The sequence below is a fragment of the Oncorhynchus gorbuscha genome, linkage group LG16, assembly GCF_021184085.1.
Source record: "Oncorhynchus gorbuscha isolate QuinsamMale2020 ecotype Even-year linkage group LG16, OgorEven_v1.0, whole genome shotgun sequence".
NCBI lineage: Eukaryota > Metazoa > Chordata > Actinopteri > Salmoniformes > Salmonidae > Oncorhynchus > Oncorhynchus gorbuscha.
The window spans coordinates 12,208,358-12,222,711 of NC_060188.1; the positions used below are offsets into that span (position 1 = coordinate 12,208,358).

Genomic DNA, 14,354 nt, shown 5'->3' on the forward strand with positions numbered 1-14,354 from the left:
GTGTGTGTGTGTGTGTGTGTGTGTGTGTGTGTGTGTGTGTGTGTGTGTGTGTGTGTGTGTGTATATATATTCTCCATGCTGGCTTAGCCACCTGTTCAAGACAACATCGAACATACTAATTTATCTCACTACAGGACAGCGTGCGCCCCGCCCCACACACAGTCTTGTACAACTAACCTTGTTGGGACACAAAATGTAGTACCATTCAAGATCCTATTTTCCCTCCTAACCTTAACACTAATTCTAACCTAAACCCCCTAGAAATAGCATTTGACATTGTGGGGACTAACAAAATGTCCCCAGTTTGTGTTCGTTTACTGTTCTTGTGGGGACTTCTGGTCCCCACAAGTATAGTTAAACACGTCCACACACACACTCCTATTAGGTTATTGACAACCTTTAATACCACAGAAGAACCAAACATCGCCCAACAATTTCCAAGAAGAATCCAAACATTTTAAAGCAGCATTCCTAAGACACTGAAACGGTTCCCCCCAAAATATGGTTCATTGCCACAAACTGTTCCTAGAAAAAGCTGTGTCATGGCCCCTGAAACTCCCAAATGCATCCCAGTTAGGTGACCTTGCCACTGGGCTGTTCAGACAGGGAGGGATGGAGGCTGCCCCCCATGAAAAACACCCTCCCTGTCTGTTCCTCTCTCCGTTCCTCAGTCCGCCCGTCCCTCTGTCTGCCCATCTGACTCAGGCAGAGACGAAAGGGGAGAAAAACACAATGAAAAAGTGTGTGGCAAGCAGGAAATTGAATGTCAAGGACCCTTGTTTGCTCCTGATGGAGGTGTAAGTGTTAGCCTGGAGGGGAGAGAAAGACAGGGCGGGAGGGTTAGACATGGAGAATAAAAGACTGGGAGAAAAAGGCAGGACAGGGTGACAGACAGAGAGAAATAATAGGAGGGTATAGGATCCCAAGGAGGAAATAGACTCTCATAAACACAAGCTCATTTCCTGTGATGACATTACAGGGACACAGTACAAAGGAAATGGTGATGTTGAGAGGAGAGCATTGTGACCATGAGTATTGTGTATCACTGTGTGTGTGGCAGTCTGGTACCCACAGCTGGCTCCATAAATCACACTCCAGGGGGACTTTAGTATGAATGATGTACATCCATCTCCACACACACACACACACACTCAAGAGTACACTCACAAGGCACTCATAAGACACTGATTAGCAACTCATACAAGGACTGGGAGAGACAGACGTGTGGAGGAGAGATGAAGATTGAGATGAGAAGGAGAAAGAAGACAGTATAGGAGGCATATTAAAAGAGGTAAACTGGAGACTGAGTAATAGGGAGGGAACAGGTAAGTCAACAGACAGCACTGGGTCTGTTGAGAGAGAGAGAGAGAGAGAGAGAGAGAGAGAGAGAGAGAGAGAGAGAGAGAGAGAGAGAGAGAGAGAGAGAGAGAGAGAGAGAGAGAGAGAGAGAGAGAGAGAGAGAGAGAGAGAGAGAGAGAGAGAGAGAGAGAGAGAGAGAGAGAGAGAGAGAGAGAGAGAGAGAGAGAGAGAGAGAGAGAGAGAGAGAGAGAGAGAGAGAGAGAGAGAGAGAGACAGAACCGGAGCCACAGCAGCCAGTTTCCCATTGTTTCGGAGCCATGTGTTACTGTTGTCTCGCCAGCCTTGTTCTTCCACAGAGACAAACAACTGCCTGGGTGGCAGAGAGAAATGCAGACAGACCGACGCAGACACACGGATGCAGGAAAACAGGCAGGCCAGCCATTCAGGTCCCTTGAAACTAGTTGTGTTTTCTCTGCTGGAAGATCACAGAAACACTAAACTGATAGCTTTGAGACGGAGGCCCGATTTAACAGCGCTTGAAGGAAACGATCTGGAGGAGCACGGGAGAAAGACAGTTACTTGGTGCTTTATTTTTTATAAGAACTCAAGTTTTTTTGGATTGGGATTAAAGATCTGTTGGTGTTGTTGCGTCAAGGTGTAACTTGTTCTCAACCTGAATGAGGAGGCCTCGAAACTAGGGTTTCTAAATATCCTCGTACGATACCGTTTTAAGCAAATTTGAATATTTGTACATTTCATATAAATACATGCAGTCAACTTGTGTACTAGGTAACAGACAAAGCAGATTAAATTCATTATACATCTTAACTACTAAGTTAATTATCTAAGATGGTACAAATTCTCTCCAGCTAGGTTTTGCTAAACGGCTAACATTAGCTTGAAAGATCAAGCTTCTTGTAACTTTTTACATTTAACTGCTTTTTTACATTTAACTGGGCAAGTCAGTTAAGAACAAATTCTTACTTTCAATGATGGCCTAGGAACAGTGAGTTAACTGCCTTGTTCAGGGGCAGGAGGAACAGATTTTTACCTTGTCAGCTCGGGGATTCAGTCTTGCAACCTTTCGGTTACTGGTCCAACACTCTAACCACTAGGCTGCCTGCCGCCCCATGGGGATCAGATGAGGATCAACATGAAACAAAGGCACTTTTCTCCTGTCTCACCTTCTCTCCATCTATCACTATTCATCTGTCTGTCTCAGTTACTGGTCCAACGCTCTAACCACTAGGCTGCCTGCCGCCCCATGGGGATCAGATGAGGATCAACATGAAACAAAGGCACTTTTCTCCTGTCTCACCTTCTCTCCATCTATCACTATTCATCTGTCTGTCTCAGTTACTGGTCCAACGCTCTAACCACTAGGCTGCCTGCCGCCCCATGGGGATCAGATGAGGATCAACATGAAACAAAGGCACTTTTCTCCTGTCTCACCTTCTCTCCATATTCATCTGTCTGTCTCAGTTACTGGTCCAACGCTCTAACCACTAGGCTGCCTGCCGCCCCATGGGGATCAGATGAGGATCAACATGAAACAAAGGCACTTTTCTCCTGTCTTACCTTCTCTCCATCTATCACTATTCATCTGTCTGTCTCAGTTACTGGTCCAACACTCTAACCACTAGGCTGCCTGCCGCCCCATGGGGATCAGATGAGGATCAACATGAAACAAAGGCACTTTTCTCCTGTCTCACCTTCTCTCCATCTATCACTATTCATCTGTCTGTCTCAGTTACTGGTCCAACGCTCTAACCACTAGGCTGCCTGCCGCCCCATGGGGATCAGATGAGGATCAACATGAAACAAAGGCACTTTTCTCCTGTCTCACCTTCTCTCCATCTATCACTATTCATCTGTCTGTCTCAGTTACTGGGTCTCTAACCCTCTTTCTGTCTCTCAAGTGTCATCTTGCTTTATTTCCCTCACTTATTCTCTGTCGCCAACTAATTTCTACGCCATTCTACCCTCGCTCTCTCCCTACTCCAAACAAGGCTTGGGCAGGATATCGTATAGCAGTGTATTTGGAAAAAGCCACGGGATGGTTCTGCCAATATTCAAAAATATTTATTCAAACTCTCAATAAATGTTTATATTTGTAGCCACTTTTTAAGTTGTTACCCGCAGTCCACATGTTAAATGACGAAGCTTATCGTAGTTCCCCAGAACAGTTGAGCGTCACGTGTGTTTATAAACAGCACACCGGGAGAAAGCCATGTGGTGAATCCATAGCATTCTATATCTATCAGTGAGTCTGTTGTTCAGCGCACATGAGGTGATGAACTTACACTTATGTGCAATTCACTACTCAATGTTTTCCATCAGATATCTTAGTATGGCTTTCTTCCAGAAGTCAAAGATCTCTGGATGAGTTCTTTTTTTCCCCTGTGCTTCCTACTAGTGTTCCCTCTTCTCCATGTACACATGGTTCTCTTCCTTCAGAAAAGCAAGCATCACAACTTTTTTCATTTGCACAATCTATCTTGTTCACTTTCGCTTGTCAATGTCCATACAGATCGAAAATGATATCCGGTAGCTAGTCGCTATGCTTGTATAACTTTACGAGCTGGGTATGCCAGTCTTTGCAAATAGTTTATCCGTTTTTGCCCCGTTAGCATTTAGCTATGTGATTTCACTATTATAGTAGTTTGTGCTATGCCGGTTATACCGTAAATCCTGGTATATGAGAAGGGCGATATGACAATATGAAAATCTGGATATCGCCCAAGCCTACTCCAAACCTGGTTACATCTTCTCTCAAACTATTTCCACCCTCTTACACCCATCTTCCATCCTTCCCATTCCCATCATCCTAACCAAGTCTCTCACTTTGTGTCTCAGTCTCACTGAGCCTCTACACATCTCCTTGTCTCAGTTTTGGGGAGGTGTGCGAGGCGAGAAAGGGAGGTGTGTAGGGAGGTAGATAGGGGTGAAGAGAGCAGCTGGAGCATCTGCAGCAGTCTCCTCTGACAGCAGCGTGGCATATGGCAAGGCCCTGTGAAGGATGGGCGCTGTCACCCGGCAAAGTGCTTACCCACAGACAGCCAGGAGAAAGAAGTGGGGGGGGGGGGGGACAGGAGTAAGAGGAGGAAACAGCTGAACATCAGCACCCACCTCATTTATTCACACACTCCCTGGGAGGAGACGATGGAGATAAAGAGGAGAGGATGCGGAGGAGAGAGAGAAAGATAGAAAGAAAGCTCTGTGGATACAAAGAGGCTGTAGGGTGGTTAGGATGAGACTAGAAGCACTATTGTATCATCATTGTTATGAAGAAAGAGTTATGCTGGGGTAGAATGAGAAAACCCTTCAGTGGTTCATTCACTCCCTGAGGTGACAGAGTGGGTGAAACAAGCCCATCATGCCCACCAGCCGAGGCTCTCTGACACTAACTGTCTGCCTAAAGGTGGACCACTGACTTACCAATTTAGGATGACTGAGTATCCGAAAGACACTTCTGTTCAACTTTCTGAATAGAGCTAGCCACACTTAACAGTAAGCAAAACCCCTTAGGCAGAGATACAGTACATTTTATGAGGAAGTTCTCCAACTAACATATGTAAGGGGTGGAAAACTACGGTCCTTGAGAACTACTGGTGTGCAGGTTTTGCTTCATCCCAGCTGGTTTTGGAACAAAATCCTGCATACAGTTAGTTCTCCAGGACCGGCGCTAGAGTTCCATACATTACACTGCTTTAAACTAGATCCATACAGTGTATTTAAACTGTGACCTTGGTGAGTGAGGTTAGTATGAGCCCTGTCAGAGATGCGAGAGAGAGAGACCAGCCATTTACCAGGATGTCTCATTAGAGAAGTGAAGAAAGTAAAGACACTTCTCCTAAACTTCTATCCATCCAATTCTGCCCGTCATCCCCCTCCCGTTCGTTCGCCCTCCCGTTCGTTCGCCCTCCCGTTCGTTCGCCCTCCCGTTCGTTCGCCCTCCCGTTCGTTCGCCCTCCCGTTCGTTCGCCCTCCCGTTCGTTCGCCCTCCCGTTCGTTCGCCCTCCCGTTCGTTCGCCCTCCCGTTCGCCGCCCTCCCGTTCGTTCGCCCTCCCGTTCGTTCCGTTCGCCCTCCCGTTCGTTCGCCCTCCCGTTCGTTCGCCCTCCCGTTCGTTCGCCCTCCCGTTCGTTCGCCCTCCCGTTCGTTCGCCCTCCCGTTCGTTCGCCCTCCCGTTCGTTCGCCCTCCCGTTCGTTCGCCCTCCCGTTCGTTCGCCCTCCCGTTCGTTCGCCCTCTCGTTCGTTCGCTTGAGAGAGAGAGCGGGCGAGCGCACACGAGAGAGTGAGAGAACGAGAGAGAGAGAGCACGCAGGAGAGAGAGAGAGAGAGAAACTATCCTTTCATTAAATACCTGCGAGCAAAGATTAGGAGAAGGAGAGATAAAAAAAGAGGGGAGGCGTAGAGCAAAGGAAGGGAGAGGAGGGAGCAGTGAGGAGGAAACAAGGGAGAGGAGGGAGCCGTGAGGAGGAAACAAGGGAGAGGAGGGAGCCGTGAGGAGGAAACAAGGGAGAGGAGGGAGCCGTGAGGAGGAAACAAGGGAGAGGAGGGAGCCGTGAGGAGGAAACAAGGGAGAGGAGGGAGCCGTGAGGAGGAAACCAGGGAGAGGAGGGAGCCGTGAGGAGGAAACCAGGGAGAGGAGGGAGCCGTGAGGAGGAAACCAGGGAGAGGAGGGAGCCGTGAGGAGGAAACCAGGGAGAGGAGGGAGCCGTGAGGAGGAAACCAGGGAGAGGGAGCCGTGAGGAGGAAACCAGGGAGAGGGAGCCGTGAGGAGGAAACCAGGGAGAGGAGGGAGCCGTGAGGAGGAAACCAGGGAGAGGAGGGAGCCGTGAGGAGGAAACCAGGGAGAGGAGGGAGCCGTGAGGAGGAAACAAGGGAGAGGAGGGAGCCGTGAGGAGGAAACAAGGGAGAGGGAGCAGTGAGGAAGAAACAAGGGAGAGGAGGGAGCAGTGAGGAAGAAACAAGGGAGAGGAGGGAGCAGTGAGGAGGAAACAAGAGAAGGGAGAGGAGGGAGCAGTGAGGAGGAAACAAGAGAAGGGAGAGGAGGGAGCAGTGAGGAGGAAACAAGATAAGGGAGAGGAGGGAGCAGTGAGGAGGAAACAAGAGAAGGGAGAGGAGGGAGCAGTGAGGAGGAAACAAGAGAAGGGAGAGGAGGGAGCAGTGAGGAGCAAACAAGAGAAGGGAGAGGAGAGAGCAGTGAGGAGCAAACAAGAGAAGGGAGAGGAGGGAGCAGTGAGGAGGAAACAAGAGAAGGGAGAGGAGCAAAGCCAGGAGAGAAGGGATGAGGGGTGATATTGGGGGAAAAAAGTGCCTAAACGCCCCAGAGTAATGGGCTCTGGGGCGTTCCCTCTCAGAAGCAGGACAGGACCATGTGGCCAAGACAAGGAGAGAGAGGGAAGGAAGGAGAGATAAGAGGTTTCAAGTTTTAATGTCAAATGCACTAGAACAGTGAAATCCCTTTCTTGCACACTCCAAACCCAAATATGCAGTAAGTAATCAATATCAATGAAGCACTAAAAATAACATAAGGTAGAACAAAAACACACAAGAAAAAAAAGAACATAAGTAAGAAGCTATGCACAGGGTCAGTTTGAGTGCAGGGATGCTAGAGTGAGGTACGTACTATGCATTTACAAAGTATTCAGACCCATAGACTTTTTCCACATTGTTACCCATTAGGACAAAGCAAAAATAAGTTCATAAATAAATATCACATTTACTTAAGTATTCAGATCCTTTACTCAGTACTTGGTTGTAGCACCTTTGACAGCGATTACAGCCGAGTCTTATTGGGTATGATGCTACAAGCTCGGCACACCTGTATTTGGAGCGTTCCTCCCTTTCTTCACTGCAGATCATCTCAAGCTCTGCCAGGTTGGATGGGGTGCGCCGTTGCACAGCTATTTTCAGGTCTCTCCAGAGATGTTAGTTCAGGTTCAAGTCCGGGCTCTTGCTGGACCACTCAAGGACGTTCAGAGACTTGTCCCAAAGCCACTCCTGTGTAGTCTTTGCTGTGTGCTTAGGGTCGTTGTCCTGTTGGAAGGTGAACCTTCACCCCAGTCTGAGGTCCTGAGTGCTCTGGAGCAGGTTTTTTTTTTAACAAGGATCTCTCTGTACTTTGCTCCGTTCATCTTTCCCTCAATCCTGACTAGTCTCTCAAGCCCTGCTGCTGAAAACATACCCACAGTATGATGCTGCCACCAGGGATGGTGCCAGGTTTCCTCCAGATATAACTCTGGGCATTCAGGCCAAAGAGTTCAATCTTGGTTTCATCAGACAAGATAATCTTGTTTCTCATGGTCAGAGTCTTTACATGACTTTTGGCAAACTCCAAGCGGCCTATCATGTGCATTTTACTGAGGAGTGCCTTCTGTCAAGCCCCTCTACCATAAAGGCCTGCGTGGTGGAGAGCTGCAGAGATAGTTGTCCTTCTGGAAGGTTCATCCATCTCCACAGAGGATCTCTGGAGCTCTGTCAGAGTGACCATTGGGTTCTTGGTCACCTCCCTAATCAAGGCCCTTCTCCTGATTGCTCAGTTTAGCCGGGCGGCCAGTTCCAGGAAGAGTCTTGGTGGTTCTAAACTTCTTCCATTTAAGAAAGATGGAGGCCTATGTTCTTGGGGACATTCAATGCTGCAGAAATGTTTCCCCTTCCCAGATCTGTGCCTCGATACAATCCTGTCTCTGAGTTTTACAGACAATTCCTTCGACCGCATTACTTGGTTTTTGCTCTGACATGCACTGTCTACTGTGGGACCTTAAATAGGCAGTTGTGTGCCTTTCCAAATAGTGTCTAATCATTTGAATTTACCACAGTTGGACTCCAATCATGTTGTAGAAACATTGATGATCTATGAAAAACAGGATGCACCTGAACTCAATTTCGGGTCTCATAGCAAAGGGTCTGAAAACTTATGCAAATAAGGTATTTGTTTTTTATAAATTTTCAAAACATTAAGAACCAGTTTCGCTTTGTCATTATGGGGTAAAAAAAACAAACAATGTAATCCATTTTAGAATAAGGCTGTAACGTAACAAAATGTGGAAAGAGTCAAGGGGCCGGAATACTTCCCGAATGCACTGCATGTACAGTTGAAGTCGGAAGTTTACATACACTTAGGTTGGAGTCATTAAAACTCGTTTTTCAAACACTCCACAAACTATAGTTTTGGCAAGTCAGTTAGGACATCTACTTTGTACATGACAAGTAATTTTTCCAACAATTGTTTACAGACAGAATATTTCCCTTATAATTCAATGTATCACAATTCCAGTAGGTCAAAAGTTTACATACACTAAGTTGACTGTGCCTTTAAACAGCTTGGACAATTCCAGAAAATGATGTCATGGCTTTAGAAGCTTCTGATAGGCTAATTGATATAATTTGAGTCAATTGGATGTGTACTTGTGGATGTATTTCAAGGCCTACCTTCAAACTCAGTGCCTCTTTGCTTCATGGAATCAACAAAAGAAATCAGCCAAGACCTCAGGAAAAAAATGTGGGCCTCCACAAATCTGGTTCATCCTTGAAAACAATTTCCAAATGCCTGAAGGTATCATGTTCATCTGTACAAACAATAGTACGCAAGTATAAAACTTATGGGACCACGCAGCCGTCATACCACTCAGGAAGGAGACGCGTTCGTTCTGTCTCCTAGAGATGAACGTATTTTGGTGCGAAAAGAACAGCAGCAAAGGACCTTTTGAAGATGCTTGAGGAAACCGGTACAGAAGTATCTATATCTACAGTAAAACGAGTCCTATATCGACATAACCTGAAAGGCCGCTCAGCAAGGAAGTAGCCCCTGCTCCAAAACCGCCATAAAAAAGCCAGACTACGGTTTGCAACTGCACATGGGGACAAAGATCGTACTTTTTGGAGAAATATCTTTCTGGTCTGATGAAACAAAAATATAACCGTTTTTCCATAATGACCATCGTTATATTTAGAAGAAAAGGGGGAGGCGTGCAAGCCGAGGGGGAGGCAGCATCATGTTGTGGGGGTGCTTTGCTACAGGAGAGACTTGTGCACTTCACAAAATTTGGTGGATATATTGAAGCAACATCCCAAGACATCAGTCAGGAAGTTAAAGCTTGGTCGCAAAAGGTTCTTCCAAATTAACAATGACCCCAAGCATACTTCCAAAGTTGTGGAAAAAGGCTTAAGGACAACGAAGTCAAGGTATTGGAGTGGCAAGGAGGACTACAAATCTGACTCAGTTACACCAGCTCTGTCAGGAGGAATGGGCCAGAATTCACCCAACTTATTGTGGGAAGCTTGTGGAAGGCTACCCGAAACATTTGACCCATGTTAACAATTTAAAGGCAATGCTACCAAATACTAATTGAGTGTGTATAAACTTCTGACCCACTGGAAATGTGATGAAAGAAATAAAAGCTGAAATAAATTACTCTACCATTATTCTGTCATTTCACATTCTTAAAGTAAAGTGGTGATCCTAACTGACCTAAGATGGAATTTTTACTAGGATTAAATGTCAGGAATTGTGAAAAACAGTTTAAATGTATTTGGCTAAGGTGTATGTAAACTTCCGACTTCAACTGTATAGGGGTATGGTGACTTGGCATCAGGATATACACAGAGTAAGCCAAACATTAGAAATGTCTTCCTAATTATTGAGTTGCACCCCCACCCCTTTCGCCCTCAGAACAGCCTGAATTCATCAGGGCATGGACTCTACAAGGTGCTGAAAGCGTTCCACGGCGATTCTGGCCAATGTAGACCCAAATATTTGCCACAGTTGTGTCAAGTAGGCTGGATGTTCTTTGGGTGGTGGGCCATTCTTGATACACACAGAACACTGTTGAGCGTGAAAAACCCAGCCGCATTGCAGTTGTTGACACAAACCGGTGTGCCTGGCACCTACTACCATAACCTGTTCAGAGGCACTTAAACATGTTATATTGACCATTGCCCCTCTGCATGGCACACAAACACCCCATGTCTTAATTGTCTCAAGGTTTAAAAGTCCTTCTTTAACCGGTCTCCTCCTCTTCATCTACACTGATTGAAGTGGATTTAACATCAATAAGGGATCATAGCTTTCACCTGGATTCACCTCGTCAGTCTCATGGAAAGAACAGGCCCCCTTAATGTTTTGTATACTGCTGCTACTCTGTTTATAATTATATGTGAGTGTGTGTGCATGTATGTAGATTCAGTATAAATGTGTGTGTGTGTTGGAGTGTCAGTGTGAGTCAGTGTGTAGAGACCTGTGAGCGTGCCATAGAGAAATAAATACAAGGGCCAACTCAGATATTCCCTAGAATACATATTTAGAAGTGTTATGGCTTGGGGATAGATGCTGTTCAGGACCCTGTTGTTGTCAGACCTGATGCACCGGTACCACTTGCTGTGTGGAGCTGAGAGAACAATCTATGGCTTGGGGGGCTGGAGTTTAATGATTGTCCGGGTCTTCCTTTCACACCGCCTGATATAGAGGTCCTGGATGGCAGGGAACTCGGACCCAGTCGAGGGGGCTGTCCGCACCATCCTCTAGCACCATGCGACCGAGGGCGGTGTTGTTGCCGTACCAAGCAGTGATGCAGCCAGTCAAGGTGCTCCCAATAGCGCAGCTGTAGAACTTTTTGAGAATTTGAGGGCCCATTGCCAAACCTTTTCAACTTCCTGAGGGGGAAGAGGCGCCGTCGCGCCTTCTTCATGACTGTGCACGTGGACCATTTTAACACCCCTGTGGGGGCCCCATGAGGGTCAGTTTGGTGGACGTGATGTTGCCTACCCTTCACCACCTGGGGTCGGCCCGTCAGGAAGTCCAGGACCCAGCTTCAGAGTGAGATTTTCAGTACCAGGGTCCTAATCTTGGAGGGGACGATGGTGTTGAACGCTGAGCAGTAGTCAATAAACAGCATTCTCACAAATGGAGAGAGAAAGAGTAGAGAGAGAGAGGAGAAAGATATAAATGAAAGGGAAAAAAGAGAAGGAAAGAGAATGAGAGAACGAGGAGACAGGTCTCCGATGGTAGTAAAGACTGCATCCCAGGGGGAACAAGGACCAGGAATATTGAAGTACTTTACAGTCTTACCTGCCCATGGGAAGACATTGTGGTAGCTAGAGGTCAACCGATTATGATTTTTCAATGCCGATACCGATTATTGGAGGACCCAAAAAAGCCAATACGATTAATCGGACGGTTAAAAAAAATGTATTTGTAATAATGACTATTACAACAATACTGAATGAGCACTTATTTTAACTTATAATATAATACATCAATAAAATTAAATTTAGCCTCAAATAAATAATGAAACGTTCAATTTGGTTTAAATAATGCAAAAACAAAGTGTTGGAGAAGAAAGTAAAAGTTCAATATGTGCCAAAGCTAACATTTGAGCTCCTTGCTCAGAACATGACAACATATGAAAGTTGGTGGTTCCATTTAACATGAGACTTCAATATTCCAAGGTAAGAGGTTTTAGGTTGTCGTTAATATAGTATTTATAGGACTTTCTCTCTATACCATTTGTATTTCATATACCTTTGACTATTGGATGTTCTTATAGGCACTTTAGTATTGCCAGTGTAACAGTATAGATTCCGTCCCTCTCCTCGCCCCTACCTGGGCTCGAACCAGGAACACATCGACAACAGCTACACTCGAAGCAGTATTACCCATCGCTCCACAAAAGTAGCGTTACCCATGCAGAGCAAGGGGAACAACTACTCCAAGTCTCAGAGCGAGTGATGTTTGAAACGCTATTAGCGCGCACCCCGCTAACTAGCTAGCCATTTCACATCGGTTACACCAGTCATTAGGCCGATAGGCTTGAAGTCATAAACAGCGCTGTGCTTGCGAAGAGCTGCTGGCAAAATGCACGAAAGTGCTGTTTGAATTAAAGGCAGCAGCAGGCTCGTAAGCAACCATCGCTCAGTCAGACTGCTCTATCAAATCATAGACTTAATTATAACATAATAACACACAGAAATACGAACCCTAGGTCATTAATATGGTAGAATCCGGAAACTATCATTTCGGAAACAAAACGTTTATTATTTCAGTGAAATAGGGAACCGTTACGTATTTTATCTAACGGGTGGCATCCATAAGTCTAAATATTCCTGTTACATTGCACAACCGTCAATGTTATGTCATAATACGTAAAATTCTGGCAAATTAGTTCGCAATGAGCCAGGCTGCATAAACTGTTGCATATACCTCAACTCTGCGTGCAATGAACGCAAGAGAAATGACACAATTTCACCTGGTTAATATTGCTTGCTAACCTGGGTTTCTTTCAGCTAAATACGCAGGTTTAAAAATATATACTTCTATGTATTGATTTCAAGAAAGGCATTGGTGTTTATGGTTAGGCACAGTCGTCCAACGATTGTGCTTTTTTCGCAAATGCGCTTTTGTTAAATCAACCCCCAGCGTTGCATCAATTATATGCAACACAGGACACGCTAGATAAACGAGCAATATCCTGAACCATGTGTAGTTATAACTAGTGATTATGATTGATTGATTGTTTTTTATAAGATAAGTTTAATGCTAGCTAGCAACTTACCTTGGCTTACTGCATTCGAGTAACAGGCAGGCTCATCGTGGAGTGTAATGAGAGGCGGGTGGTTAGAGCGTGTTAGGGATTAATCCGAATAGTTGGGTAACATAGATAAGATGTTTTATTTTTATTGCATGCTTATGTGAGATATGTCATTAGAATGTCTATTTTTGGATAATACTGTTGGCCGGTTGCAGTTATCTGTTCTCTGTCAGGGTTCAGTTACTTGGGCCGCAGAGAGGGGAGAGGTCAAGCTTTTCTTCATATGCAAACATATCTTTTAAACCATGTGAAGGGATGATTGAGGGGGAACCAATTATCTCTTGGTTCCACAATGTCTGTGTGCCAGTCACTGTGTCTCCGTGAGCTTGTCCAGAATGGGAGTGTCTAAAATGACAATTGATATATATCCTAATGCCTTGCTACTATGTTGTACCAAGAACAAGAAGTAGAACCTCGTTTTAGGAGAGCAAACTGAACGATAATTTATAGCTAATGCTGTCTGGCTATGGAATACTCCTCTCTCAAGTAAAGTCTTCCTTTGTAATGTTCCTAAGATCTGTTATTCGTCATGTGAGTTGAGATGGGTGTGTCTTGGCTATAAATGATACTAAGAACTGTTTTGTTAAGACTCTCAGAGAATTAATTTATAGATACTGAATTGATCTGAGAGTCACAGGGTTGTGATGGAGCTCATATAATTAAAGATGGACTTTATAATAACTCTGACTTGTGTGTGGTTTGCTCTCATGATTTGGTAAATACAGGAAATTTCCACTACAAGCGGTGGACTAGTTAACTGTATGATTGCAAGATTGGGTCCCACGAGCAGACAAGGTGAAAATCTGTCGTTCTGCCCCTGAACAAGGTTCCTAGGCCTTCATTGAAAATAAGAATGTGTTATTAACTGATTTTCCTAGTTAAATAAAGGTTTAAAAATTAAATAAAAGGTTTAAAAAATAAATACATTTAAAAAGGCAAAATAGGCATCCAAAAATACAGATTGTTATGAAAACTTGAAATAGGCACTAATTAAATCGGCCATTCCGATTAATCGGTCAACCTCTACTCACTACAGAAACTCACACTAGGGCTGGGTGATATGGCCAAAATACATGGGCATTAAATATGGAGTTGGTCTCCCCCTTTGCTGCTATAACTGCCTCCACTCTTCTGGGAAGGCTTTCCACTAGATGTTGGAACATTGCTACGGGGATTTTCTTCCGTTCAGTCACAAGAGCATTAGTGAGATTAGGCACCGATGTTGGGCGATTAGGCCTGGCTTGCAGTAGGCGTTCCAATTCATCCCAAAGGTGTTCATTGAGGTTGAGGTCTGGTTGTAAGAAACTCAAACTCAGTGTATTTATATAACGCTTGTGGATTTATATTAAGAAGCTAAGTGGAAACATCATTGTCATCAACATTGTTGCATGTGCTGCATTGATCATGCAGACTGAACACAAGTGTCTTGTGGTTAAGCAACAACAAATTAGCTCCTTGAGTGA

The 14,354-nt window shown here is 45.1% G+C and overlaps 1 protein-coding gene across 2 annotated transcripts in view; it reads right to left on the reverse strand.

Moving 5' to 3' along the window:
- The window catches only part of LOC123999894 (speckle-type POZ protein), a 101,409-nt gene that overhangs the window by 15,837 nt on the left and 71,218 nt on the right, over positions 1 to 14,354 (reverse strand). The gene's annotated exons all lie outside the window — the stretch shown is intronic.